Source organism: Neophocaena asiaeorientalis, unplaced genomic scaffold (genome assembly GCF_003031525.2).
Source record: "Neophocaena asiaeorientalis asiaeorientalis breed wild unplaced genomic scaffold, Neophocaena_asiaeorientalis_V1.1 scaffold171, whole genome shotgun sequence".
In the NCBI taxonomy this organism is placed as follows: Eukaryota; Metazoa; Chordata; class Mammalia; order Artiodactyla; family Phocoenidae; genus Neophocaena; species Neophocaena asiaeorientalis.
In genome coordinates this window covers 11,639,141-11,666,386 of record NW_020174013.1, presented here as the reverse complement: position 1 = coordinate 11,666,386, position 27,246 = coordinate 11,639,141, and positions in this window count along the sequence as shown.

Sequence of the window (27,246 nt, the reverse complement as noted above, 5' to 3'; positions counted from 1 at the left end):
AAAAAGTTCTAGAGATGGATCATGGTGATAGTTGCACAACAATGTAAATGTACTGAATGCCACTAACTGTGCCCTTAAAAATGGCTAAAATGGTAAATTTTATGTTAAGTATATTTTACCACAAATAAATACTGTTGGAAAAAAGTTTGGCTAGGGAGGGAAGGAAAGATATTGAATGGTTGATAAAGGAAGACGATGTTTGGTTGATTTCCTTACTTCTTTCTTTTTTTCTTTCCTTTTTTTAAGACTAGGGAAGATTTGAGCATACTTATAAGCTGAATGAAAAGAATCTGTGTAGATTTGGGGTTTGACAAAGCTGAGAGGAGGATAACTGTTCAGAGAGCCGAGTCTGCTAAAGGGGGAGGTATCTGAGGATGTGTTTAAGACAGTTGGGTAAGCCCTTGTGGAGATGACACAGACTAGAATGGGTGACTCCTTTCCTTACAAAATCATACCTGCCTCAAAAATTCCTACCGAGTAATGTATGTCAACTGACAAGAGCGTTCACCAATCACTTTGCCTTTATGCATTTATCAATTAGTGAATGAGTTGGAGGAAAGAGTATTTTTAAGTAGACTATATAGTCAAAATATTGGTAATCTGTTTTCATTGCAAACTTGACTGCATTTGTTGTTGCTGTTTTTCTAAAGGCTGGAATATAAATACCTCCTTCATCTTCTAAGAGCAAATTTTGAAGTATTTGAAGATTTGAAGAGCAAATTCTCTTGACATCACAGAAAAACAACCAGTTTTGAATGATTTGGACTCTGGGCTTCCAGGGTCATCAGAGTCTATTGTGAATGAATGGCAGGAGAACTGGTTTGCAGGTTTTGGAGGTAGAACAAGAAGAGGAAAGAGAAGTGTCTCTCAGAAAGATCGAAAGAAAGATGATTTTCCCCAAACTAACAGCGATCACAATTTAGTGAATTTCGTTCACTCTTCACCATTTAATTAGCCCATTACTTCTGCCCCCAACTAGAATGGTACATAACCTCCAAGAAAGGTGTGACCCTCATCACTGTACAGGACAGTGGACAGGAAGCCCCCATATTTGTGTTTACATTGAGGAGAGAGGAAAACTGAGCATTCTGGAAACTGGTCTGAGACAGGGATGATACCCCTGTTACCTAAGTTAAAATAGTGGATCAAAATGAAACAATCTCAAACAATTTGATATGCTTTGTAAAATGTGATGTTATTGATTTGGGGAAACAAAGACAACTTTGGCATCTAGAAAACCAAACTTTTTTATTCTACTGAAATAGCAACTCTTTGTGTCAGGTTTGATATGAGAGAATAGGCAAAAATCTCTTCAAACTGTCCTCAGAGACATGAACCATATCCTTTTATAAATAAGGAATCATCAGAAAAATACTGCAATTATTCTTTATTTTTTCAGCCTCTTACACTCACAGCTACATTCACCTATATTGTTAACAGCTGATGTGATTATGGATCGTGTGAAACAGAAGAAATAACTATTTAGATGCCTTTCTCTGTGGACACTGACCTACACCTCAAATGACCTTGTGTCTCTTGGTTTTCCTTATCCAGAAATCTCAAGGACAGCCTTGGCCTCTGACCCAAGCAGGGTCTGACCCCAGATCACTCTGCCAGGACTCAAGGTCTTGGAGTCTGTGTGTTCCCATGACAAACAGCCAACATACAGAGTCTACCTCTTTGGAAGACATTTTACAACTACTTTCTGGAGGAAAAGAAAAGAGGGCAAGGACAGAAGAAGAGAGAAGGAGAAAGAGAAGCAGGTGGGGAAAGTAAGGGGGAGGGGAGGCAAGTAGAGGGCATGTAGCGCTGGGGAGGAGGTGAAAACCCATTAAATACAGAACCAACACACCAAACAGCTTTAATATGAACATTATTCACAATCAGAAAGACTTTGGGGAACATTTCTATTATAATTATTTTCTTTTTCTTTCTCTATTTCTCTCTTTTCTTACCCTGAATTTCCTAGCACCCTGGCTTTTCTCAATATATTTTATCTACAGGAAGGTTCTTGGAATTTCAATCAAGGAGCACTCTCAAGTTTTCTCCCTTTCCTTTTTAACATTTAATATATAAAAATGAGTAGGGGGGTCAAGTATAACTGGATGAAATCACTAATCATTACAGTACTCAAATCACAGCCCCCTGTGGTATGGAAAATTGCTTTTTACTGTGACTGAATGTGTGAGGGTACATCCACAGCCTTAGTATGAAAGGGAGCACAGATATTGGTCATCCCACAAGCTCACCAGCAAGTTTAGAAAACTTATGAGACTGGAATGGATCTTCAAGATGCTGCAGAAACACACACACACACGAGTTTGTTCTCTGAGCAGTTCCCCCTGTCACGTAACACCACCTACTCTCCCTCCTTTTTGATTGATGGAAAGTGACACCGTGTTGCTCCAAAGTTCTTTAGTTCTGCATTTCCACTTACAAGCAATTACTTCAAAAACTGTTAAAAAATTGCAATAAAATACTGCTCAATTCTTGAGAATCTGTTATATCTCTACTGAGGGAAGGTCGGAGAACAGGAGGATGGAAAGCCATACCAACCTCTTCAGAAAAATCTGGCTCTTTAGCGTGAGGTAAGAAAGAGGCACCGCACATTTCATAACAGTTACTATTCTTTTCAATTGTGTCCCTTTAAATTTCCAAAGAAACAGTGAGGTATTGTTCAGCCTACTTTTCTTTGGTTTTTACAAAGAAATCCGAGGACATCTGATCTGGTGATAAAAGCAAACAATTTAGGACCAAATTAACTGGTTATGTTATACTCTAGCCCCCTGGACCTCCCAGTCACACAAAAGTGCTGAAAGAAATGTAAATGAGGAAGACGGAGAAGAGTATCTGGTGGATCCACCTCCGCCCCTAGCCTGCGCACAGCAGACGGTGAAGACTGCTGAATCCTCCAGGAAGAGTATGCAGTGGGAGATGAGGGTGAAGAAGAAGAGAAAGGCAAGTACACTGACAGAGTCTGAGGAGGGTGGGAAATATAAAAACAGGGAGAGAAGGTGCAGAAGAGCTGGTAAGGGCAGAGGTGGGTGGAGAAAGAAGAAAATGAACAGGGATGCTGGAGGGAAAGCAGGAGAAATCAAAGCAACAAAGGACGGAAGAGCAAGAAGCAGATAATAGGAATATAGAGACAGAAAGAAATGGTCCAAAGAGAAATGGTGGCATCCCGCAGGTGACATTAGATGTCTGACACAACCATGCCTGCCAGTAGGACACTGCTCCCATCTAAAGTGGTGGGCAAAGGAGCCTCCCTGTTCCGGGGTCCTTTGGATACTTGAGCCAGCGCCCCTGAGGATGATCTGATTAATGACCTGTGGCAAGACCTCATTGCCTCTTAATGATTTAGGAATTTTCCTTTCACTTCCTGCGTGCGGTTATGGATCTTTTATCTGTTTTATCTGCGGAGCCTAATGAATTCCTGTTAAGTCTTTATAGCAGTTGTCCCTTCCACTTAAATCTCCCCCTGATCCTATTTACCAGAGTTTACAGTTCAGGGTGTTGTGTGCTAAACTGTGTTTTTACAACCATCACTAAAGGCTGACTCTGGGAAGTGATTAAGTTGCCAGGAGAATCCACGGAAAAGGAATAAATGGAGCCGGATGGTCATGTAATGCTTCCTTTCTTCTTCCACCTGCTCTGTGGTCCCAGGAGTAGAGATTCAGCATGCCCTGAGGAGACTTCCTAGGACCTCTGCTTGCCTACATTTTGAAGGGCAGGGAGGCCAAGGAAATGGACTGTCAGTCAGGAGGCCTAAATTTGTCCCAACTGTGCCATGACTAAGCAGGTGAGCTCAGGCAAGTCATTTAAGCTATCTGAGCTCCTGTTTTCTCACCTGTAAAATGGGATCAGTACACCGCTCTCCCCTACACCAGAGTTGGGAGGGGAACCTGGTATAATTGGGGAATGATTTTTTTAAAAAGTGGTGTGATGGCTGCAGAAGGTGATACTAAGGTATTGAAGATAAAAAGGAATAGGTAAGCTGGAGCCAGGTAAGAGATGCCTTGAATCTCTCTGTGCTTCTCAGTTCCTCGCCTGTAAAGTGGGTAGAAATTATGCCAGTTCTTCTCTTCACAGGCAAGTTGAGAGGCTGCTTTAGCTCTCTGGATTAAAAAGTACTAAGAGGGCTTCCCTGGTGGCGCAGTGGTTGAGAGTCCGCCTGCCGATGCAGGGGACACGAGTTCGTGCCCCGGTCCGGGAAGATCCCACGTGCCACGGAGCGGCTGGGCCCGTGAGCCACGGCCTCTAAGCCTGCGCGTCCAGAGCTTGTGCTCCGCAACGGGAGAGGCCACAGCAGTGAGAAGCCCGCGTACCGCAAAAAAAAAAAGTACTAAGAAACACAGAAGTGTCCCTGCTCTAATCATCCATACCCTTCATACAGCCCCAGCCCTTCAATGTCTTGTCTCCCAAATTCCCCTAGTTCTGCATACGGTCCTATCTCTGTTATGGCTAAAGTAGCCCCAAGGAAATCTCTGACTCATCACAGCGCCTCTCACTACAGGATATTCTACATCATTTTATCATGAGGTCTAGGATCCTTAGAGAATGATGCCAAATGCACCTCTGTCAGACAGGTCTGCTACAAAAACAGAGGCTTCTTAAGACAAAACAGCAACAGTTGGGAAGACTGGTGTTTGGTGTGCTGCCTTTCCTGTGTCTCTCTCTTTCTGCCCTTGCCTTCAGAGGTGATAAAGTGCTCAACTCTGGTGACCATTTCTAGGCATCCCACTGAGAGTGACATTTTCAGAGAGGAAAGAGACCCTGATAATGTGAGCTTTAACATACTACTAAGATGACTCAAGTATCTTACCAGGTCTGTGTGTTTAGGTTCAAACCAACTAGGTAAAATTTCAAGAACAGACTCCTAATATTTTGTTGCTTAATTTTTAACTGCTAACATTAACATAGCTTCTGGAATACACACAGCATCCCCCCCCAAAAAAAATCCATTGATATGGAATAAAGGAGTAAATGATTGAGCTAATTATCTAGAATAAAGTGCAAATACCACAAAGAATGGTAACTCATTAAACAGTCTTATTAGTCTTTAGTGCCTTGTTTTGAAAGCAAGTTTTTGAAGGGAGAAAAATGGGAAGGAAATAACAATTATTGAGTGTGTACTATACGTTTGGTGCTATGCTAGACATGTTATACATATATTTATGTAGGACTAATATATTTAATCCTCACAATTATCCAGGAGAACATTAATATAATGTTCATTATACAGTTGAGATGAGGCTGAGAATGTTTACATGACTTGCCTAGAGTCACAAAGTTGGTAGAAATGAGAAAAGAAAGAGGGTATTAGATGCTTGGAGTAAAGTATAGCAAGGAAACACTATGGCCTGGAGCCCTACTTACAGCACTCACAAAAATTAACTCCAAATAAGGTAAAAACTTAAATCTAAGAGCTGAAACCATAAAACTCCTAGAAGATAACATAGGGAAGAGGCTCCTTGATATTGGTCTTGGCAATATTTGGATATGACACCAAAAGCACAAGCAACAAAGCAAAAATAAACAAGTGGGACAACATCAAAGTACAAAGTTTCTGCACAGCAAAAGGAACAGTCAACAAAATGCAAAGGCAACCTACTGAATGGGAGAAAACATTTGCAAATCATATATCTGATATGGGGTTAATATCCAAAATATACAAGGAACTCACATAACTTACAGCAAAAAAACCAAATAATCCAAATAAAATATGGGCAGAGGAACTGAGTAGACATTTTTCCCAAGAAGACATACAAAAGGCCAACAGGCACATGAAAAGGTGCTCAACATCACTAATCACCAGGGAAATGCAAATCAAAACCAAAATGAGATATCATTTCATACCTGTTAAAATGGCTATGATCAAAAAGACAAGAGATAACAAATGCTGGCAAGGATGTGAAAAAAAGGGAACCCTTGTGCACTACTGGTGGGAATGTAAATTGATACAGCCATTATGGAAAACAGCATGGAGGTTCCTCAAAAAATTAAAAAGAGAACTACATTTGATCCGGCAATTCCACTTCTGAATATATCCAAAGGAAATGAAATCACTATCTCAAAGAGATATCTGCATCCCCACGTTCACTGCAGCATCATTTACAACAGGCAAGACATGGAAACAAGACATGGAAACATATATCTATGCATATATATATGGAATATGTTTCAGCCATAAAAAGAAGGAAATTCTGCCATTGTGACAATATGGTTGGGCCTTGAGGGCTTTCTGCTAAATGAAATAAGTCAGACAGAGAAAGATAAATACTATATGATAGCACTTATATGGAATTTAAGAAAAACTGAACTCATAGAAACAGAGGGTTGATTGGTGGTTGCCAGGGGCTGAGAGGAAGGATTTGGGGATACTGGAGTCATCTGAGCACCTTCCCAGGCAGAAAAGAAGTAGGAGAAAGGGAACGACTGAAGGCATAAGAAGTAGGGGATACCTGACAGCTCTTTCTAAAAGATGCACCAAATAATTTAAGAGGAGAGCTACCTTATAACACTTAAAATAGAATTTAACTTGCAAACATTTCATTTTCTGGAAAACACATCTTTCCTAAAGCAACACATGCCAGCACTAAATGGTTCAATGTCTTAGCAGGTGACTGAAGGGCAGCATGACCAAAAATTAGGCAATATTCTCGTGTCAAGAGCCCCAGTATCCTGCCAGGATCTGCCGTCTAATGTGTACGTTGGTGCTGAGTGTTTAATCTCATGTAAATGTGTAAGTCGATAAAGAATGACTGATGGTGAGCTGATTCAAAAAAGTCTCCACTGAGGCACTTTCTATCAGGTCTTGTCAGAATTTGTAAAAGTCCATGTGACCGTCAGAGAATGAACAGAAGTTGTTGAATGAAACTATTAATATCTGAATGAGAAAAATGAAAAGGTTTAATTAAAGGATCAGACCTGGAAATATCTCCTCCTCATTTTTATTTAGAGAGGCAAAGAAAAAATACACGTGTTCCTGTGCAAATATTGCCAATAACTTAGTCGCTTTAATCTTACTGTGGTACCACAGATTATGGTCTTAAATACTTGGGGCTCCAACTTTCATTAATTTAAACCCAGTGTGTTCATTTGGATATTCACTTTTAATCAGCCTCTACAAATGAGCCTGATTACCTTGAATATTAATAATAATAATCAACTTGCTAATGACTTCTTCTCTCTCTTCAATTACAGGATTAAGCACAGCCATTTAATGATACTCATTAGCATTTTTTCCACTGGAGAAACTAAATCAAATGCAAATGCAGGAGCTCATTTTTCCATGCATGTCCACACAAACTTGTCAAAAATTTTTTCTATTCTTTTTTTGTTTTTCTACTCTTATCTCTAGGTTCAAAAGCCACTAACTATACCCTCCAAAATGCACTAGATCCTATGTCAGATAATCATTAGGGGGGAGTGAAGAAGCCAGAGCATTTGTGCCATCATAATTATCATTAATTATAGCAACATTTGCTGTTGAACACTCATGTTTACAAACTACGTATACATCTCAGATAAAACTTAAGAAGTAGGTACTCACAGTATTGCAATTTGGCAGATAAGGAAACTGAGACTTAGATTAAGTAAGTAGCAGATGGCAGAGCTCTTGTCTGTCTCTCTGACTCCAAAGACAGTGCTCTTAATCACTGGACTGCCTTACTCTCTCATGAAACATTCACATTAGGTCACAAGATCCCTGGCATAAGACCTTCAGAAAGGAAATGTCCCAGACCAAGAGCTACCTTGGACGAAATTAATACAATAAAGTGGATGCCACCCTAAATCTATCCACAGTCATGCTGAGCACCAGGTAGCAGGACCAGCTCCTGGGACCCAGAGGGCTTTGACCATCAACAACCTGAGGCCTTAGAAAAAGTAGCCTCTACCCGCCCAGTCCTTGACTGAGCCACAAACCAGTCCAGAGGCCAGAAGAAAGCAGCAGGGAGTGTTCAGGGACTGAGAAAGCCGCAGTGGCTGGGAGCATGGTATTGAGAGAAGTCCAGGACCACTCTAGATGAGAGGCTGGGACCACAATATGCTGAAGGCCTAGAGAGATGATCGGTCCCAGGTGAGATGGTATGGAAGCTGTAAAACAACATTGCCTCAGATTCTATCTTTTCTTACCTCATCAACTGTCCCCCACTCCAGTTTTCCTGTTCTCCTTTCCACTCTGGTCCCTGCCCAAGACATATGTCTGTGCACCCACCTGTGAATCCCACTCATGTCCAACCATGAGCCTCAGGCCATTTATGATTTCCCAGTTCTAACACCTTTGACCATGCCCTGGATCTGGCCCTGTCAGCCCTATTTCTTACCCTTTGGATAAGACAACTATCCATCTCATTGCCCCCTGTCTTAGTCCCTTTGGGCTGCTATAACAAAAAATACTATAGACTGGATGGCTTAAACAACAAACATTTATTTCTCACAGTTCTGAAAGCTGGGAAGTTCAAGATCAAGACTCTGCAGATTCAGCGTTTGGTGAGGGCCTACTTCCTGGTTTACACATGGCCATCTTCTGTTTCTGTCCTCAAATGATGAAAAAAAGGCAAGAGAGCTCTCTGGAGTTTCTTTTATAAGGGCACTAATTCCAATAATGAGAGCTCCACCTTCAAGACATGGTCACCTACCCAATACCATCACATTGGGGTTAGGATTTCAACATATGGATGTCGGGGGGGACACAAACATTCATTCCATAACATCCCCAAAGGATACATAGCTAACAGTTCCCAGTTTCTCCTGGGAATGAATCCCAGGGCTAGGCTTAGCAAGATAATTATACATAGTCACCTTTAGTCATATACATAGTCACTAGGCTGAGCCTAGTTCAAAAGCAAAATCTCCCACAGCAACAGAAGACAGCAGCCAGGCTTTTCCAACTTTTTCATGGTCTTAATTAAAAGCAAAAGGGAGTTGCAGGGTTGGTTTAACCTCCTTATTAATATAATAAAGTATTAAAAACCACATGATCATTTCAACAGATGCAGAAAAGTATTTGACAAAATCCAATGCCTTTTCATGATAAAATAATTACAAAACTTATTACAAAGTAATCAAGACAGGGTGGTACTGGCATAAGGACAGAGATATAGATCAGTGGAACAGAACTGAGAATCCAAAAATAAACTATCACATTTATGGTCAAGTGATTTTAGACAAGCATGCCAAGACAATTCAATGGAGAAAGAATAGTCCTTCAAGAAATAGTGCTAGGATGACTGGATATCCAACTTGGATCACTACTTCACACCATCAACAAAAACTGACTCAAAATGGATCATAAACCTATATGTAGGAGCTAAAAATGCAAAACTCCCAGGAGAAAATATAGGAATAAATCTTCATGACCTTGGGTTATACTTAAATATCTTAAATAAGGCACCAAAAACAGAAGCAACGAAAAATATACAAATAAGTTGGACTTCATCAAAATTAAAAACATTTGTGCATCAAATGATACAATCAAGAAAGTGAAAAGATATCCCAGAAAATGGGAGAAAATATTTGCAAGAAATATATCTGACAATATATATATGATATATCCAGAACGCTTACAACTCACCAATAAAAAGACAATCCAAATTGTAAATGGGCAAAGAATTTGAACAGATACTTCTCCAAAAAAGATATCAATAATCACATAAAAAGGAGCTCAACTTCATCAATTGTTAGTGAAACGTAAACTAAAACCACAATGAGATGCCACTTCACATGCACTAGGATGGCTATGATCAAAAAGAGAGATAATAACAGGTGTTGGTGAAGATATGGAGAAACTGGAGCCCTTATACAGTATTGGTAAAATTGGGACTGTAAAATGGTGCAACCATGATGGAAAAATGGTTAGCAATTCTTCAGAAGGTTAAAGCATATAATTACCGTATAACCCAGCAAATCCACTACAAGATACGTACACAAGAGAAATACTGATGCCCACACAAAAACTTGTACGCAAATGTTCATAGTAGCATTATTCATAGTAGTCAAAAAGTGGAAACAAGCCAAATGTCCATCAGATTATAAACAGATAAACAAAATGTGGTATGCCCATACAACATAATATGATTTGGCAATTAAAGAGAATAAAGTGCCGATAGATGCTATGACCCAGAGGAAACTTGAAAACATTATGCTAAATGAAAGAAGCCAGACACACTGAAACCACATATTATATGATTCCATTTACCTGCAATGTCCAGAATAAGCAAATCCACAGAAACAGAAAGTAGATCAGTGCCTGGAAATGGGTCAGAACAGTGTGGCGAGGGAGCAAGGATAAAGAGCGACTATTAATGCGTACAGAGTTTCTTCTGGGGGCTTGTCGAAAATGTTCTAAAATTAGATTGTGATGATGGTTTTAATTTAAGAAAAATGCAAAACTGAGGACGGAAACCTAAGAAAAGTGATTGAGGATAGCATGCTAAAGGTTAGGTTTCTCCTCCAGAATGAAGACTGGGAACTAGACAAAATATGCAAAAAGAAGTCCACCATTTTACATTTAAGCACATTTAAGTCCCATATAAATTTATATGGATCCATCCTACATAATCATAGGCTTTCCAAAACCAACAGGATAGCAAACCAACTTGGTTCCATCCGAAATCTGGAATTTAATCTCACCTCTATCAGTAGTTTGCTATGGAATTTGTTCACATCAAACCTGTATATCCCTTCCTCACTAATATTTCATCCCTGTCCTGTGTGCCTGCACAAGTATCAAACAAGTGGATATGGGGGAAAATGTGGAAACCTTTCATGTGTTCTGAATACCCTAGGATAAACCCATCTAAATGTGTCTGAAGAGCTGGTGAAAGAGCCACCAGGGTGTACTTGCCCAAAAGACCTGAGTGCGATGGTGTGCTGCAGCAGGCTCACTGCACCTCTCGAGAGCCAATCCTGGGGACTTCCCTGGCGGTTCAGTGGTTAAGACTCCATGCTCCCAATGCAGGGGGCGTGGGTTTGATCCCTGGTTCGGGAACCAAGATCCCGCATGCCACCTTGTGCGGCTGCAAAAAAAAAAAAAAAAAAAAAAACCAGCCAATTCTTTTCCTCCCTTCCCTACTCTATGTTCAATGACATCACATTGGTAGTTTGAAATCAACCATAGTGGAGGTTAAAATGATACCCATTTTCTTGTCTTACTTAGTCCAAGATGCCTCTTTGCTTGGGCCATTTCCTTTCTGAAGACCTTACAGCTGGGGATCTTTTGAGTTCCTGTGAGGGTTTTAGGAGTGAGTGGGGCAGTGCAGTGATTAAAAGCACCTGCTTTGGAATCCAAGTGACAGAGGCTCTAGCCCTGGCTCTGCCATTTGCTACTTAACCTCTTTTCTGGAGAGCTGTGGTTTTTTGTTTTTTTTTAATTTTTATTTTACTGAGTGAGTGGGCAGTGCAGTGATTAAAAGCACCTGCTTTGGAATCCAAGTGACAGAGGCTCTAGCCCTGGCTCTGCCATTTGCTACTTAACCTCTTTTCTGGAGAGCTGTGGTTTTTTTTTTTTTTAATTTTTATTTTACGTTGCAGCATAGTTGATTAACAATGTTGTGTTAGTTTCAGGTGTACAGCAAAGTGATTCAGTTATACATATACATGTATCTATTCTTTTTTCAAATTCTTTTCCAGTTTAGGTTATTACAGAACATTGAGCAAAGTTCCCTGTGCTATATGGCAAGTCCTTGTGGGTTATCTATTTTAAATACAGTAGTATGTATATGTCAATCCCAAACTCTCAATCTGTCCCACTGCATGGCTTGCAGGATCTCAGTTCCCCGACCAGGGATTGAACCTGGGCCCCGGCAGAGAAAGCCCAGAACCCTAACCACTAGACCACCAGGGAACACCTGGGAGAGCTGGTTTATGGGCACAGTCCTAGTAGCTTCCAGGGAAGCCTCTCATTCTAATGGTATAAGGGCTCACAATTTGATTTAAGAACCATGGGTCAAAGGGGCCATCTTGAAAACAAAACAGTTTCTATCACTTAAAATTGTCCTCCAGCAGAAACTGAGTGCAGGTGAAACCTGAAGGAGATGCTTTACAAAGATCTCTGAGCCACATGGGGCAAGAGCCCAGGGGAGCCCTGGGGCTCCTTCACTTGGGGGCAGCTAGCAGGAGCTGGGGGGACTTGAGCACTCCGCACAGGTGAACCCCACCTAAGCTGCATCTGTACCAGCCCACATTTGGAATAAATGGGAAGAAAAAGGAGACGGCCATTTGCAGACTTATGAATTGGTTTGCACACACACAATTAATTACTAACATGAACAACCTGCTTTAAGGGTCTATTGCTAATTCTTATTCTCTGCATCCTCTCCTCCAGAGCCCAGGAGACCCTTAAAGCTTTAGGTCAGGTGGTTGACTCTTCTGTTTTTTAATAACAGCTCTGTTGAGACCTAATTCACATACCATACAATTCAGCCTTTTAAAGTATATAATTTGATGTGCTTTAGTATATTCACAAATACAACCATCACCAATATTTAATTTTAGAACATTTTCATCACTTCAAAAAGAAACCTCGCATACATTGGCAATCACTCCCCACTCCTCCCTCCCCCAGGCCCTGGCAACTACTAATCAATTTTCTGTCTCTATCGATTTGCCTATTCTGAACATTTTATATAAATGACCTTTTGTGACTGGGTTCTCTCACTCAGCACAATGTGTTCAAGGTTCACACTGTAGCATGTTCTGGTACTTCATTCCTTTTTACTGCCAAATGATATTCCATTATATAGATATACCAGATGCTGTTCATCTACTCATCAGTTGATGGATATTTGGGTTGTTTCCACTTTTTAGCTATTATGAATAATGCTGCTATGAACATTCATGTTTAAGTTGGTGCCCAACTCCTCAGGCATTTGAATTTCTCTCCTGGCTGTGCTCCTGGCCAGATGAATGGACCTGGAATAACAGGTCTCCCAGGCTCCCCCAGCACTGCTTTCTCCACTCTGTACTTTTTCAAAGAGACAGGCTCACATTCACTCCTAGCTGGTCTCTCTGCCTCCAAGTTCTTTCCAACTCCAGTTCTCCACACATTTTGACACCAAGTTTACTTTCCTTGGCATTGATCTTCATGGTTTCCATTCTATGCTCGAGAGCCTTGGCTAAGGCCTTGCCACTCAGGTGTGGCATCCTCATTATACCCTACCAGCTTCACACCCTTCTATATTTTGTCCTGGCAACTGGACTGAAAGCCCCTGTCTCTTCATACCACTCACTCCTACCTTCATCCAATATCTGTCTAGCAGGAGTTGCCTTACACATCCCTCTGCCGTCTTATGCTCACTTCTTCATTCATCCAGCAAACATTATTAAATTCCTATTAAGTGCCTAGGCATAGTGCTAGGCACTGGAGACATGAGGACAAATTAGAAAAGATCCCTGGCCTTAAGGAATTCATATTCCAGATCTGAGTACAGCAGTGAGAGGATGGATTGGAGAGGGTGTATAGACGTGTTGACAGAGAATGAAGAAGCAATGTAGCTGTGCAGAAATGGCCTATTTGTCTAGTCACATTAGTGACTCGCCCAGGGTTTGCAGTCCTTTTCTCACTCCAGATGAACTTTTTGATAGAAGTTTTTTGTCCAGGGTTTTTAATAACTGAAATTTTGAGAACTCTTTTTTTTCTTTTTTTTTTTTCCACATATATGACCCCAAAAGGGGAAAGCAAGCCCTATTTGTCCCAAGAAGTGACTGAGGCTGGAGAGTGGGAGGCACAATTAGATTGCCCTGGACAGCCAGGATTATCAAAATTGCCATGACAATGACCCAAGGGCTCTTCCTTGGATAAACCCTGTAAACACTCAGCTGATTTCAGCCAGACCCAACTGCACACCCTTGAAATTTGCATGCTATTAAAAAAAGGTAGTGGGGAGGGGAAGGGAGGGATAGGAAGAAGAGAAAGCCTGAAGCAAGGAAGAAGGCTGCTCAACCATGGAATAATACTCAGCTCAAGTATGACGAGAACTCACTTGACATGCTGAATTCATCTTCCTTTAAAAACGTTGAGGTACCTGCTCGCAGCTCCAGATCAAACTCCAAGTGTCTCAAGGTCTCAGAACTTTCCCTCACTATTGGCCAGACCTGTAAAGAAGGAGGGAATGTATGGAGTTTAATTCCCCCAAGGGTTCTTATTCATACCATATATCTAGAGCTTGGCCTCTGCTAGATGTAATGTTAGTACATTTAGACTTCAGAGTCCTGGCCTCTTCTCTCTCAACCCTCCCATTCTCACCCTGGGACCTGATTCAAACTGAAGATCAGCTCCCCTAATCATAACGATGAACACAGTGAGGCCTAAAAATAGAGAGACTAGATACTCATTAGGCAGGATTATTGTAGATGAAAAGCCTTTGTCAAAAGAAGGTTGGACTACAGAAGTAGACCTTCGGATCGAGCCGCGGCTAAAAGCGCGGACCCCAGAGACAGGCATGAGACACTAAGAAGCCTGTGGGCAAAAACAGGTCACTATCCCCACCCCACTTCCTGGGGAGCCTGTGCAGCCCGCCACTGCCAGGGTCCCGGGATCCAGGGACAACTTACCCGGGAGAACGCACGGCGCGCCTCAAGCTGGTACAATGTCCTGCCGGCCTCTGCCGCCGCAGGCCCGCCCCGAACTCCGTGCCCCTCCCCGCTCCAGGCCTGAGTGAGCCAGAGCCGAAGCAGCTGCTCCTTTAACCCCGTCCTGTCTGAGCGGAAAAACAGACGCCCTCCGGCGACCTACAAGCAGAGGCGGGGCCAAATCCAAAGCTGAGCCCCGGGAGCTGTGAGAACAAAGAGAAAGGGAAATCTCTCCCAGCAGCCTCAGAAGTAGCGGATTAAAGCTCCACAATCAACTTGATGGACCCTGCATCTGTGGAATACCTGAATAGACAACAAATCATCCCAAATTGAGGAGGTGGACTTTCAGAGAGCAAGATTTATTCTTTTTTCCCCTTTTCCTCTTTTTGTGAGTGTGTATGTGTATGCTTCTGTGTGAGATTTTGTCTGTATAGCTTTGCTTCCACCATTTGTCCTAGGGTTCTAGCTGGGTTTTTTTGTTTTTCTTTTTTTGTTTGTTTTAATTTTTTTCTTAATAATTATTTTTTATTTCAATTATTTTATTTTATCTTACTTTATTTTATTTTACTTTATCTTCTTTCTTTCCTTTTTTCCTTCCTTCCCTCCTTCCTTCATTCCTTCCTCCCTCCCTCTCTCTATATATACAATGGAATATTACTCAGCCATAGAAAGAAATGAAATTGAGTTATTTGTAGTGAGGTGGATGGACCTAGAGTCTGTCATACAGAGTGAAATGTCAGAAAGAGAAAGACAAATACCGTATGCTAACACATATATATGGAATTTAAGAAATAACATATGTCATGAAGTACCTAGAGGTGTCAAAAGGAACCCAGCTATTTAGAGGCAAAGCCTGGACCAGAACCCATGTCTGTCCACTGCCAATCCAGAAATTACTGGAAAATGAATCCCAGTTTCTCTTTGCTGATGAGTCCACCATCAATTTGGAATTTTCAGCTCAAATCTTAAACATCTGTTAAGTATATAGACATCTTCATAATTTTCATGGGGAGAGGAGAATACAGGTGGAGGGCTGAAGAAGGAATAAAGTAAGAAGACACTTGGAACTCCCTTTATGCAACTGATATTTTCATCAGAAGCTGAAGAGTGTTGGGGAACCCAAACACTTCCACCCACCACATTGCCAGGCCCTAAACTCCATGAGAACAGAAGCTCCTTTGTTCGGGACCTCACCCTACATATCTCTTCATCTGACTGTTGATTCATATCCTTCAATATCCTTTGTAATAAACTGGTAATCTAGTGATTATACAGGTTTCCTGAGTTCTGTGAGCCACTCTAGCAAATTAAACCCACAGAAGGGGTTGTGGGAACCTCTGATTTATAGCCAGTGTGTCAGAAGCATGAGTAACAGCCTAGGCCTGAAATTGTCATCTGAAGTGGAGGGGAGTCTTGTGGGACTGTGCCCTTAACCTTTGGAATCTGATACCACCTCTGGGGTAGATAGCGTCAGAATTGAGTTGAATGATAGGACACTCAGTTGGTGTCAGAGAATAGATTGATGTGGGAGAAAACAACACACACACTGGAATTGGTGATGAGCATCCCTAACCATCCCACCAATAACGATAACCAAAAATGACTCCAGACATTGCCAAATGTCTCCTCATGGGAAGGGGGGAAGGGAAGAGAATCGCCCGCAATTGAGAACCACATGTCTATAGGGATTTAGCAGGTTACAAAGGAAGTAAAGGAAGAGACTAACCTGAGTCTGTGTGGACCAGGGAATCTATTCAGACTCAATAATCAGTGCTGCAGATTGAACAGAGCTGCGAGCTATTGGCAGGAGCAGGAGGGTGGCTGGAGGGCTGTGAGCCTCCTGACGGAAATGCCATGAAATGCCAAAGCCAGTGCTATAGGAACAGAGAAGGCTTAAACTGTGGCAAAGTAAGACTCAAGGGGAAAGTGAGAAGTATTTAAATAATACCCTGAATTTGTTCATGTTTCCCATAGTACTTTTATTCATCTTACTGGGTCCTTACAAGGTCCATGCAAGGAGGAAAAGGGCGAATATTGCTCTCTTTGTTTTTCAGAGGCAGAAACTAAGACCTAGAAAGAGTATCCATCAGCCTCTGAGTTCCTAGGTCTCCGAGCACAGCCTTAGTAAAGGAGGGTTAGATAACCCCTCACCTAATTAGGACTTCCAGGTAAGAATTCTGAAGGGCTATGATTAAGGGTTCTTAATCTCTCATGGCAGTCCAACAAGAAACAGGCTGTGAAGTTGCAGGTGAGGAGCTCAGTTTAGGAAGTTTAGCTTAAGGAAGCATTTCTGGGGTGAGTCTTGCCAGACAAAGAATGTATGATTGACGGATGTTGAAGAACATCCTATTCTGGTGTTTAAAAATAGAGAAACTGGACTTCCCTGGTGGCGCAGTGGTTGAGAATCTGCCTGCCAATGCAGGGGACACGGTTTCGAGCCGTCGTCTGGGAAGATCCCACATGCCGCGGAGCAACTAGGCCCGTGAACCACAACTACTGAGCCTGCGCGTCTGGAGCCTGTGCTCCGTAACAAGAGAGGCCGTGACAGTGAGAGGCCCGCATACCGTGATGAAGAGTGGCCCCCGCTCGCCGCAACTAGAGAAAGCCCTCGCACAGAAACGAAGACCCAACACAGCCAAAAAATTAATTAATTTTTTTAAAAATAGAGAAACTTACTTCACTGGAATGATTTCAAGTTGCTGATACAGGGCAGGAGGATAAATTAGAGGGCTATGCCCAGCTGCTTCCAGCCCTGTGGTTCTCTGAAGCAGTTAGAGGAGGGGAGAGAACTTAGGCGTGAGAGACCAAAAGTCATTTGAACTGGGATCTAGATTCATCCTCAGCATATTTAGGAATGGGCTAGATTTCAGAGAACCCAGTCTCTCCTTTCACATACTTCTCCCTTCACAGATATTGAAACGCTCCCTTTAGAAAAGCATAATCATTTACATGTACTGTAAAGGTCTCAATGCCTCTACTGCAACAAAGGAAAACACTTACACACACACACACACACACACACACACACACACACACACACGTTGCCACCAAGAAAAAGAACTGCAGACCTGTATGGGAGGTAGAGAAATATTTGGGGAAGAGGCCTTCAGACATCACATAGGTGAGACCACCTTTTTCACCCTCCCCCAGCCCCAAGAAACCTTACTGCAGGCTGACCATTGCAAGAAGATCCACAGAGACTCAATCACACCAACATTCCAACTAGAACCTAGCTAGTTACCAGAATTTAATGACCATCCTTGCATGTGCATTTATGATGTGATAATAATTTGATGACCATGTTTATATTTTTGGAGTGCCTTTCTTCTAGGGGATCTCAAGGAATGTTCCATATGGGCTCTTTAACTTTTTAATTATAAATTAACAACTTAATAATGAAATATAAACAGAATCATCAAAAAAGAAAAATCCACACAGCAAAAGAAACAATCAACAAAGGGAAAAGACAACTTACAGAATGGGGAAAAAAATATTTGTAAACCATATATCTGATATGGGGTTAATATTCAACATATATGAAGAATTCATACAGCTCAAGCAAAAAACAGATAACACAATTTAAAATGGGCAAACAACTTAAACAGATATTTTTCCAAAGAAGATATACAAATGGCCACTGGTATATAAAAAGATACTTAACATCACATAATTAAGGAAATGCAAATCAAAACCATAATGAGGTATCACCTCATGCCTGCTGGAATTGGCATCATCAAAAAGACAAGAGATAACTAATGCTGGCAAACATGTAGAGAAAAGAGAAATCTTGTGCACTCTTGGTGGGACTGTAAACTGGTACAGCCACTGTGGAAAAGAGTACGGAGGAGTCTCAAAAAATTAAAAATAGAACTACCATATGACCAAGCAATCCCACTTCTGGGAGTATAGCCAAATGAAATGAAAACACTAACCTAAAAAGATATCTGCACCCCCATGTTCACAGTGGCATTATTTACAATAGCCAAGACATGGAAGTAACCTAAGTGTCCATTGATGGATGAATGGATAAAGAAAATATCATATATAATCACATTTATGTATTTATATTTATTATATGTATGTATAAAATAGAAAATTATTCAGCCATAGGAAAACAAGGAAATCCTGCCATTTCCATAACATGGATGAAACTTGAGGGCATTATACTAAGTGAAATAAGTCAGACAGAGAAAGACAAATACTGTATGATCTCATTTATATATGAAATCTTAAAAAAAAAAAAAACCAAACTCAGAAAAATAGATCAGATTTATGGTTACCAGAGGGGCAGTAGGGGTGGTAGAGGGCAGACTGGAGGAAGGTGGTCAAAAGGTACAAACTTCCAGTTATGAGATAAATAAGTACTAAGGATGTAATATACAGCCTGACGACTATAGCTAACACTGCTGCATGACATACAGGAAAGTGGGTAAGAGAGCAAATCCTAAGAGCTCTCATCATAATAAAAAAATTTTTGTCTCTTTTTCTTTTTATTATATCTATATGAGAAGATGGCTGCTAACCAAACTTACTGTGGTAATCATTTCATTATGTATGTAAGTGAAACCACTTAGCTGTACACCTTAACTTTATACAATGATGTATGTCAACAAAACTGGGGGGGAGAAAAAGAAAAAAGAAAATTTCCATCCTTCTTTACCATAAAACCTAAACTAGTGTCAAGATATAATGGTCTCTCCTTGCTTTAATATTGTACAGATACAATTTTTCATAATTGCTATCAATGTACCCATATTATTTTAAGGTTTTATTTTCAATACTTAACATCACAGAATCTAGATTTTTTTCATGTCCCTACCTCATTTACATATTTTTAAAAGTAATGTGATATTCAGTTTGTTAACATATCAGATTATCTAAACAAATCACAGTTTGATCATTCACATTGTTTTCACTGAAAGAGAGAAGTGTTTTTTTTCTTAGGGATCTGTATAAGTAATGTTTATTCCTTGGAAAATGTTTTCCATGATTCTGTTAATGGGTTAAACAGTAAATGAGAAAAGACCTAATGGGAATATTATAGTTACCTCCCAATATTTTGCTCATTCATTCACTCATTCACAGAGTAAGATGGAGCAGAAAGATGGAAGGATCTTGAGTCCTTGGCAGCATCTTATTGCTGCCATACTTGCTCTGAACTGCCTATCACATAAATCCCTACTTACATAACCACAGCAGTCAAGTTTCTGCTTCTTGCAACTAAAAGCAATCCTAACTGATAAAACACTGAAACATTTCTTTACGTCTACACGTCCCTCCCTCCTTTGCTCCTATCTCTCTGGGAGAAGCATCTCTCCTGTTTTCTGAACTAGCCATCCACGTGCATTCTTGATCCCATCCCCTCCCCTGCCTCCTCTTAGACCCTGTTCATAATGTCCTTTCTTATTTGCATCCTCTATCTCTCCCCCGCATTCTGGCTCTTTATATCTACTAATGAACCTGTTAGGAGCTCCCTTTCCTCTACCCAGCTCACCCCTAGGTTAACTCTCTCTTCTTCTCCTTCACTTCACCACCAGACTTCTTGACAGACTTGTCTACACCTACTCACTCCTCAGTCTCTTTCAAGCTGACTTTCACCACCCTCCAGCTGTGGAACCAGCAGTAAGTTCACCCACGAGCAACTTCCTAGTTAGCACACATCACACAGCCTTTTCTCTGTCTCCATCCTCCTCCAGCTTTATGCCTATGACACTTCTGACCACGTTTTCCTCCTTCTTTTAAACTTTTTTTTAAAGTACAAATATATTAAATAAGTTTTGGAGAAAATTAGTTCAACCGATTGATAAAATGAACATAGAACTATACCATCTATTTTCTTTCCTTCCTTAGATGCCACTAAAATATAGTAAGGATTTTTTTTTCAAACACAGCCACGCTACTCCCCCCAAAAAAGGAATCATCCAAAGGATAAAGGGAATGAGAGAAGAAATAATTTGTGGCAGCCATGAGATTCCTCAGGCCTCCATCTACTGGAGTGTAATTGACGAAGGGCCCCCTGCTGCTGTGCCCTGAAACTCACCTGTAATCCACAGGCTGAGTTTGGGCCCAAGACATGCTTCCCTGAGATTGCTCCCTACCAGTGACTGAGCATGGCAAGGAACTAAGGCAAGCCCATTCCCGGGAGACTCAAGACTCTTCCAACAGCCAGCTTTGGCTCAAGGACTCCTACCAGCCTTGCTGAACGGCCTTACACTACACTGTGGTCCGGGACGCTCCACCCAGCCTTCCTCCCTCCTCTCCTTCATTCTCATCTCAGTCTCATGCTCTCTCAGCCTTTTCTGGCTCCCTCCCCATATTCTCTCACAAAGGCAGTTCTCTAATAAAATCTTTGCACATTTAATATTATCTTGAAATCTGCCTCTTGGAGGACCCAGACTAATGCATAACTGCAGGTGAAAGATTTCAACAAATATTTGGAAGATAACAAGCAGACAGAGGAGCAGTAGCTACTGTAAGCAGTGTGACCCAAAACTCAGTGGAACGGAAAGCTGATAGGCATTGAGCCAATTCCACCAGCAGATCCAGAAAGACTCAGGACTCGGAGTTGCAGCTTATTGCAGAAGGTGAAAGGGGTAAAATGTGGGGCTAAAAACAGCTCTATCCAGGGGCTTCCCTGGTGGCGCAGTGGTTGAGAATCTGCTTGCTAATGCAGGGGACACGGGTTCGAGCCCTAGTCTGGGAGGATCCCACATGCCGCGGAGCAACTGGGCCCGTGAGCCACAACTACTGAGCCTGCGCGTCTGGAGCCTGTGCTCTGCAACAAGAGAGGCCGCGACAGTGAGAGGCCCACGCACCGCGATGTAGAGTGGCCTCCGCCCGCTTGCCACAACTAGAGAAAGCCCCCGCACAGAAACGAAGACCCAACACAGCAAAAATAAATAATAAATTTCAAAAAACCACAAAAAAAACCCCAGCTCTATCCATTGAAAGTCTGTATCCAGAGAAATTAGGCCAGCATCTCCTCTCCCGGATCCTGCCCACTCTCTACAAACTAAGCCGTGCCCAAACCTCTGACCCACGGCAACTGTGAAAGAACAAATATGTGTCGTTTTAGGCTGCTTAGTTTGTGGTAATTTGTTACACAATAGACGATTAAATCACACAGCAAAAATAAATAGAATAAAATACACAGCAGTTAATTAGAAAGGAAGCAAATGCCAGGGCTGTGGATGGGCAGGAATATGAGAGAGTATTATATGTTTCCATATTAGCTGTTTAAAGCCATTGGGATAGTTTTAGCAAGAACATTGCTTTGATGTGATTTTTGTAAAGTAAAAACTTAAACACATTAAAGGACTGTTGAAATGGGTGTTAGTACCTGAGGTGGTCTGACACTGGGACAGCCAGTCACAGCAGGGTCTGAGGGGAAGATGAAAGTCAGGAGTGGAGGAAGCCACATGCTAATATAAAGTGAGGAGGGTCAGACGTGGCATCCTAAGCTTGTATAAAGAGGCAAGAGTGGGAAGGAAGAGTTGGAAACCAAACCAGTAATGAAGCTAGCGAGAGGGGAGGGGTAGGATGTTTGCAGAGCTATCTTGGCCACGTGAGAAACATATAACACCAACTGGTATCTGTGTTTTGGTTTATGGATTACCGGGTATACAGTACATGATGTACTGAGCTGACTTGGACGTGTAGGATTAGGACAGAAAATAACTCTCTGTTGTTTTCCTCCTCAAAGAAATATGTTTACCTTATTGGATTTACAGTGTAAATATTACTTTGTATTCTGACTTTTTGAACACATTCAACTTTCCTATGTCTCTCAAATTATTTTGTTACTGCATACTACATTGATTAAACGAATCACAATTTCTTTAAATCACTGTAATACTGCTGAATATTCAGTTTATTTCAAATATGTCATGTGGAATTGACCATAATGAGCATCTTCATTCTCATGGCATTTTTAGTCTGTTCAATTATTTTCTTTGGAAAATCCTCAGTTCTAGGGTCACTGGATTGAGGAGCATACACATATGCCTGGATCTGGATGGGAATTACCATATTGCTTTCCAAAAGGCTTAAACCATTTTCAACACATGAGTGTATTTGTTTTACAGTTATTTCTCTACCATTTGGTGTTTCCTTTAACTGACATTTCTCTTGGCTAGTTAGTAGAAGTAAAGTCATACACAGGATTTTCTTTAATTTTTGTATCTTTAAATTCAAGGAAGAAAAGAATTTACTTTGTGTTTGTCTATCATTTGTCTCGTTTCCTGCATGGATAGTCTATTCTCTGCTGCACAGCCGGCTCTGACAGCTCCTTTTTTTTTTTTTTTTTTTTGCGGTACGCGGGCCTCTCACTGTTGTGGCCTCTCCCGTTGCGGAGCACAGGCTCCGGACGCGCAGGCTCAGCGGCCATGGCTCACGGGCCCAGCCGCTCCGCGGCATGTGGGATCTTTCCGGACCGGGCCACGAACCCGTGTCCCCTGCATTGGCAGGCGGACTCTCAACCTCTGCGCCACCAGGGAAGCCCCTGATAGCTCCTTTGATTCCTCCTCCTTCCTGGTAGGTATCCTGCCTGCCATGCCATCCTGAGCCCACGGCTTTTCTCTTCCAGTGATCTCTCCCAGGGTTTCATTAATCACTCTGGAGCAGTGTTTCTCAGAGGGTAGAATGGGGTCCCTTCTCCAAAAAAAGTCACTTGAGATACTTTTAAAATGCACATTTCCTATCCTGATGCCGATGTACAGAAGCAGAGTCTCCCTGCATCTGCCTCTTAAGCAACTTCCCAGAAGTGATTCTAAGAACTTGACAACCACTGATGTAGGAAACCCAAGTTTGTCTCTCCCATTTCACTGCTTCCCTTGCTCTGCGCCAGTGAGGTTCAGCCACCTCCTGGGTCTCTCCAGCCTGATGTCACCTCAAACTCCACACATCCTAATAGCACTCCTCATCTTCCAGCATGGCCCCTCTCTCACAGGCCCCCTCAGCACTGCTGCAAGTCAGCCCCTGCTACATTCCCTTGTGATGAAAACAGGACCACCATTCTTCCAGTCCATGGGCCCCACGTGCACCGTTCAGTACTGACGGCTATTTCCAAACTAATCTTTGAAGGAGATTCGCCTTTTGATAAAGGCCTTGCAGACCCTAGGGTAATGACTGGCCTTTCTGTTTGTCTGCATGCCACATCATGTCCGGAAAGCATAACTCAATGTGACAGATATGATCAGCAGTAAGCAGACAGATGGTACAGCTCTCCGTGCATCTCTAATAGAGCCGCACCCAGCAAGTGGCTCTCTCAGCAGGCCTGACAGCCCGTCACCATGCCCGCCCAGGACAGGATGAGAGCAGTAGGGTTGAGGGGAGAGGGACGCTGCCTCCACACAGAGCAGCCAGGAGGAAAACAGAGGTTCTCTTCACTCTCCAGGCCCTGATCTCTGTGTTTTAAATGCATCTGAAGGCAGATCACAGACCGGGGTCCTGACACAGCTCTAACGGGAGGAAGCTTTCTGCGAGCTCTTCCCTCTGTGCTGGCAAAGTGCGTCTACCTCCTAAACTTGACATACACATGGACTTCAAAAAGTATTCTAAAAATTAATAATTCAGGTGAAGATACAATCGAGTCAATGTGCTCTCACCCCGTGCTGTATTTTCATTTTTAAAAGCGACCTGGGAAAGCAATGCTTAACCTAAAATAACATATTGATAACATTGGGATTTCTAGATCTTGAGTATCTAAAAATACTCAGAGGATGGAGGGAGAAGAGGAATCCAGGCAACCTTGCCTTTCACCACCAAAGCCACACATTAGTGGGCTATATCCATGCTAAGGTCAGCTCTGACTTCTAGTTCAGTGAAAGAGTTCTTTGCCATAAAAGTCAAGTGCCTGAACATTTGTGAATAACTCAGTTTTCTCCACCTGTTTTCCCAAATCCGTATTCTCAAAACATGTCCCAAAGTCACAGGGCCATATGCTATGGCCCTCTTGGAGATTCAGAATGCATGTTAAAAGTTCTGAGAAATTGTCTAGTAAAGAACCTTATTTAACTTTTTTAACCCAATTTTTCCCAAATTTCTTGAACTTTGACACATTTTCCCTAAATATTGCCAATGAGCATGGCAGGCAACCAGTATCTTGTGGTACACACTTTGATTAATGCTATATCTGCTTTTAAAAATCAAATCCTGCAAGAGGGAGGAGATATGGGGATATATGTATATGTATAGCTGATTCACTTTGTTATAAAGCAGAAACTAACACACCATTGTAAAGCAATTATACCCCAATAAAGATGTTTTGAAAAAATCAAATCCTGCAAGAGGGAGGAGATATGGGGATATATGTATATGTATAGCTGATTCACTTTGTTATAAAGCAGAAACTAACACACCATTGTAAAGCAATTATACCCCAATAAAGATGTTTTGAAAAAATCAAATCCTGCAAGAGGGAGGAGATATGGGGATATATGTATATGTATAGCTGATTCACTTTGTTATAAAGCAGAAACTAACACACCATTGTAAAGCAATTATACTCCAATAAAGATGTTTTAAAAAAAATCAAATCCTGTTTCCTTGTGGATTTATTTCACCATTTCAGAAAGTTTTCTCTCTTTCCTTGTATTGGCTCTAGCTAATATTTTAGCTTGAGATTTTATTTCTAAACCAAGGTCTCCGTTTGCTAGGAGGCCTTGCCTCAAATGCAAAGAATGTTTTGTGAATTCTTTAGCAAAATGCAGCTTCTCCAGAAAGAATAATATGGTTCTACGTCACTACCTCTTTGTTCACTCATTTATCATTCATTCATTTGTTCATTCACTGACTCCACTCCTTTATTCCCAGAAGCACTGTGATAAACGCTGCCAGTGCAAAGGGGAAAAATTCACTGTGTTTGTGATGAGTCCTATGACAGATATAAGAATAGAAAAGTCCTATTTCTTTCCCAGTTGAGAAGGGGTGAAGGAAGTAGACAGAATAAAGGTCACGGCAAGGCTGATAGTGGAGATTAGGAATTCTGGTTGCAAATGAGTGAGATTCAATTTCAATTTGCTTTTAAGCAAAAGAGGTGATGTATTGGCTCATTACATTGGCAAGTCCAAGGGAGGTGCTAGCCTCTGGTCTGTCTCCCAATGTGTCTCTCATCTCTGTTTTTCTCTCAGTAGCTTTAGTCACTGCCAGAACAGACAGGCTTTTTCCAGGAGACAAGGAGGACAGCAGCCCCCAATTCATTCACAGCCTTCCGGCAACATAACCAAAAAGGCAAGCCCCCTTCTCTAGCTCTCTCTCTCTCTGTCAGCGTTGCAGAAGGAATCTCATGCCCCAGACCAGCCTTTGCCCTCCATTTCCAGACCCACTCCTAGGACCAGGGCCCAGGTGCCCATCAGCCTGTAGCGTTGAGTTCCTCTCAAGGCCCACAGGAACCCCAGGGCCACGTTGGAGGTGGCACACAGCTGACCACATCTCTGTTTCCACACCATGGATGAAATTTTCAAGCAGGCAACAGAGAGGTGCCATGAAATATCAGAAAGTAACTTTCAGGGATCATCTTTTTTTATTTTCTTTGTTTTGTTTTTTGTTCCAAGTGGCAAAAGTAGACAACTGACAGGCATAACTCTATTTCTTTTTTGTTTTCTTATACATTTTTTCTTCCTCTGCACTTACATTCACATTTCTTCTGAGGAAAAGGTAAAACCACTGCTTTTAAGAGGAAGACGTATCAGTTATGGTACTCATAGGGCATGTGTTCAGAATCACAGAATCTTGCCTAGTGTACTTGAGGGTTTTTTTTTTATTACCTTGCTGACTTCTTCCAACTCCAATGTCTTAGTGTGACATCAAGTGCTGTTGAGTTTTGATCTAGTAAGACATGAAGAAAAAGAGGATCCATGATCTTGTAAAATTGCTCACTCCCGCCAAAAAAGAAAAAACTTAAAATAAGTAAACTGATTGCTACTTAAAAGGAAAAGCTTCAGCATTACAACCAATTGAGCAATTTTGTACACATACTCTCTCTCTCTCTCTCTCTCTCTCTCTCTCACACACACACACACACATACGCTATTTGTATGCATGTGCTTGTATACACCAGGTTTCTTTGACAGTGCATCCCAATTCTTAGGCTTCACTCAGAGTCCTTCAAAAAGATTCTTGAACTTTGTCTTCCCAAAGCAAAATTAATTCTAGAATTTCCATTTTAGTGTTTCGCCAGTTGTGCTCTGGCAACCCCGTGCATCAAAATTCCATGGGGTACTTGTTAAAATGCAGATTCCTGGACCCCACTCCATACCAATTAATTCAGAATCTCTTTAGAGAGGGTGTCCCAGGAATCTTTGTTTTTAAAGCTTCCCAAATGATACTTCTGTACCCTACAATATGAGAAGCTCTGTTCTAGAATTCTGGAGAGCTCTATTAGGATTTCTGAGTTGTGGTGTCAGATATTTTTATATCTCTAAGGTAGAATAAACTTCTTATGAATTCCATGAACTTTAGTTTGTCAGCAAAATATAATTAGCAATCCTTGTGGGTCATGCTCTTTTGCAGTTCTGTGACAAAAGCAACTACAAGCATAGTTATATGACTCAGAAGTCCTTCAGGTTTAAAAATATTCACTCTAAATAGGTCACATATTAATGAGTAGGATAGGTAAGTTCCATTGTAACAAACTTTTGTGATTATAGCAAACAATTCCATATGATTTTGTTA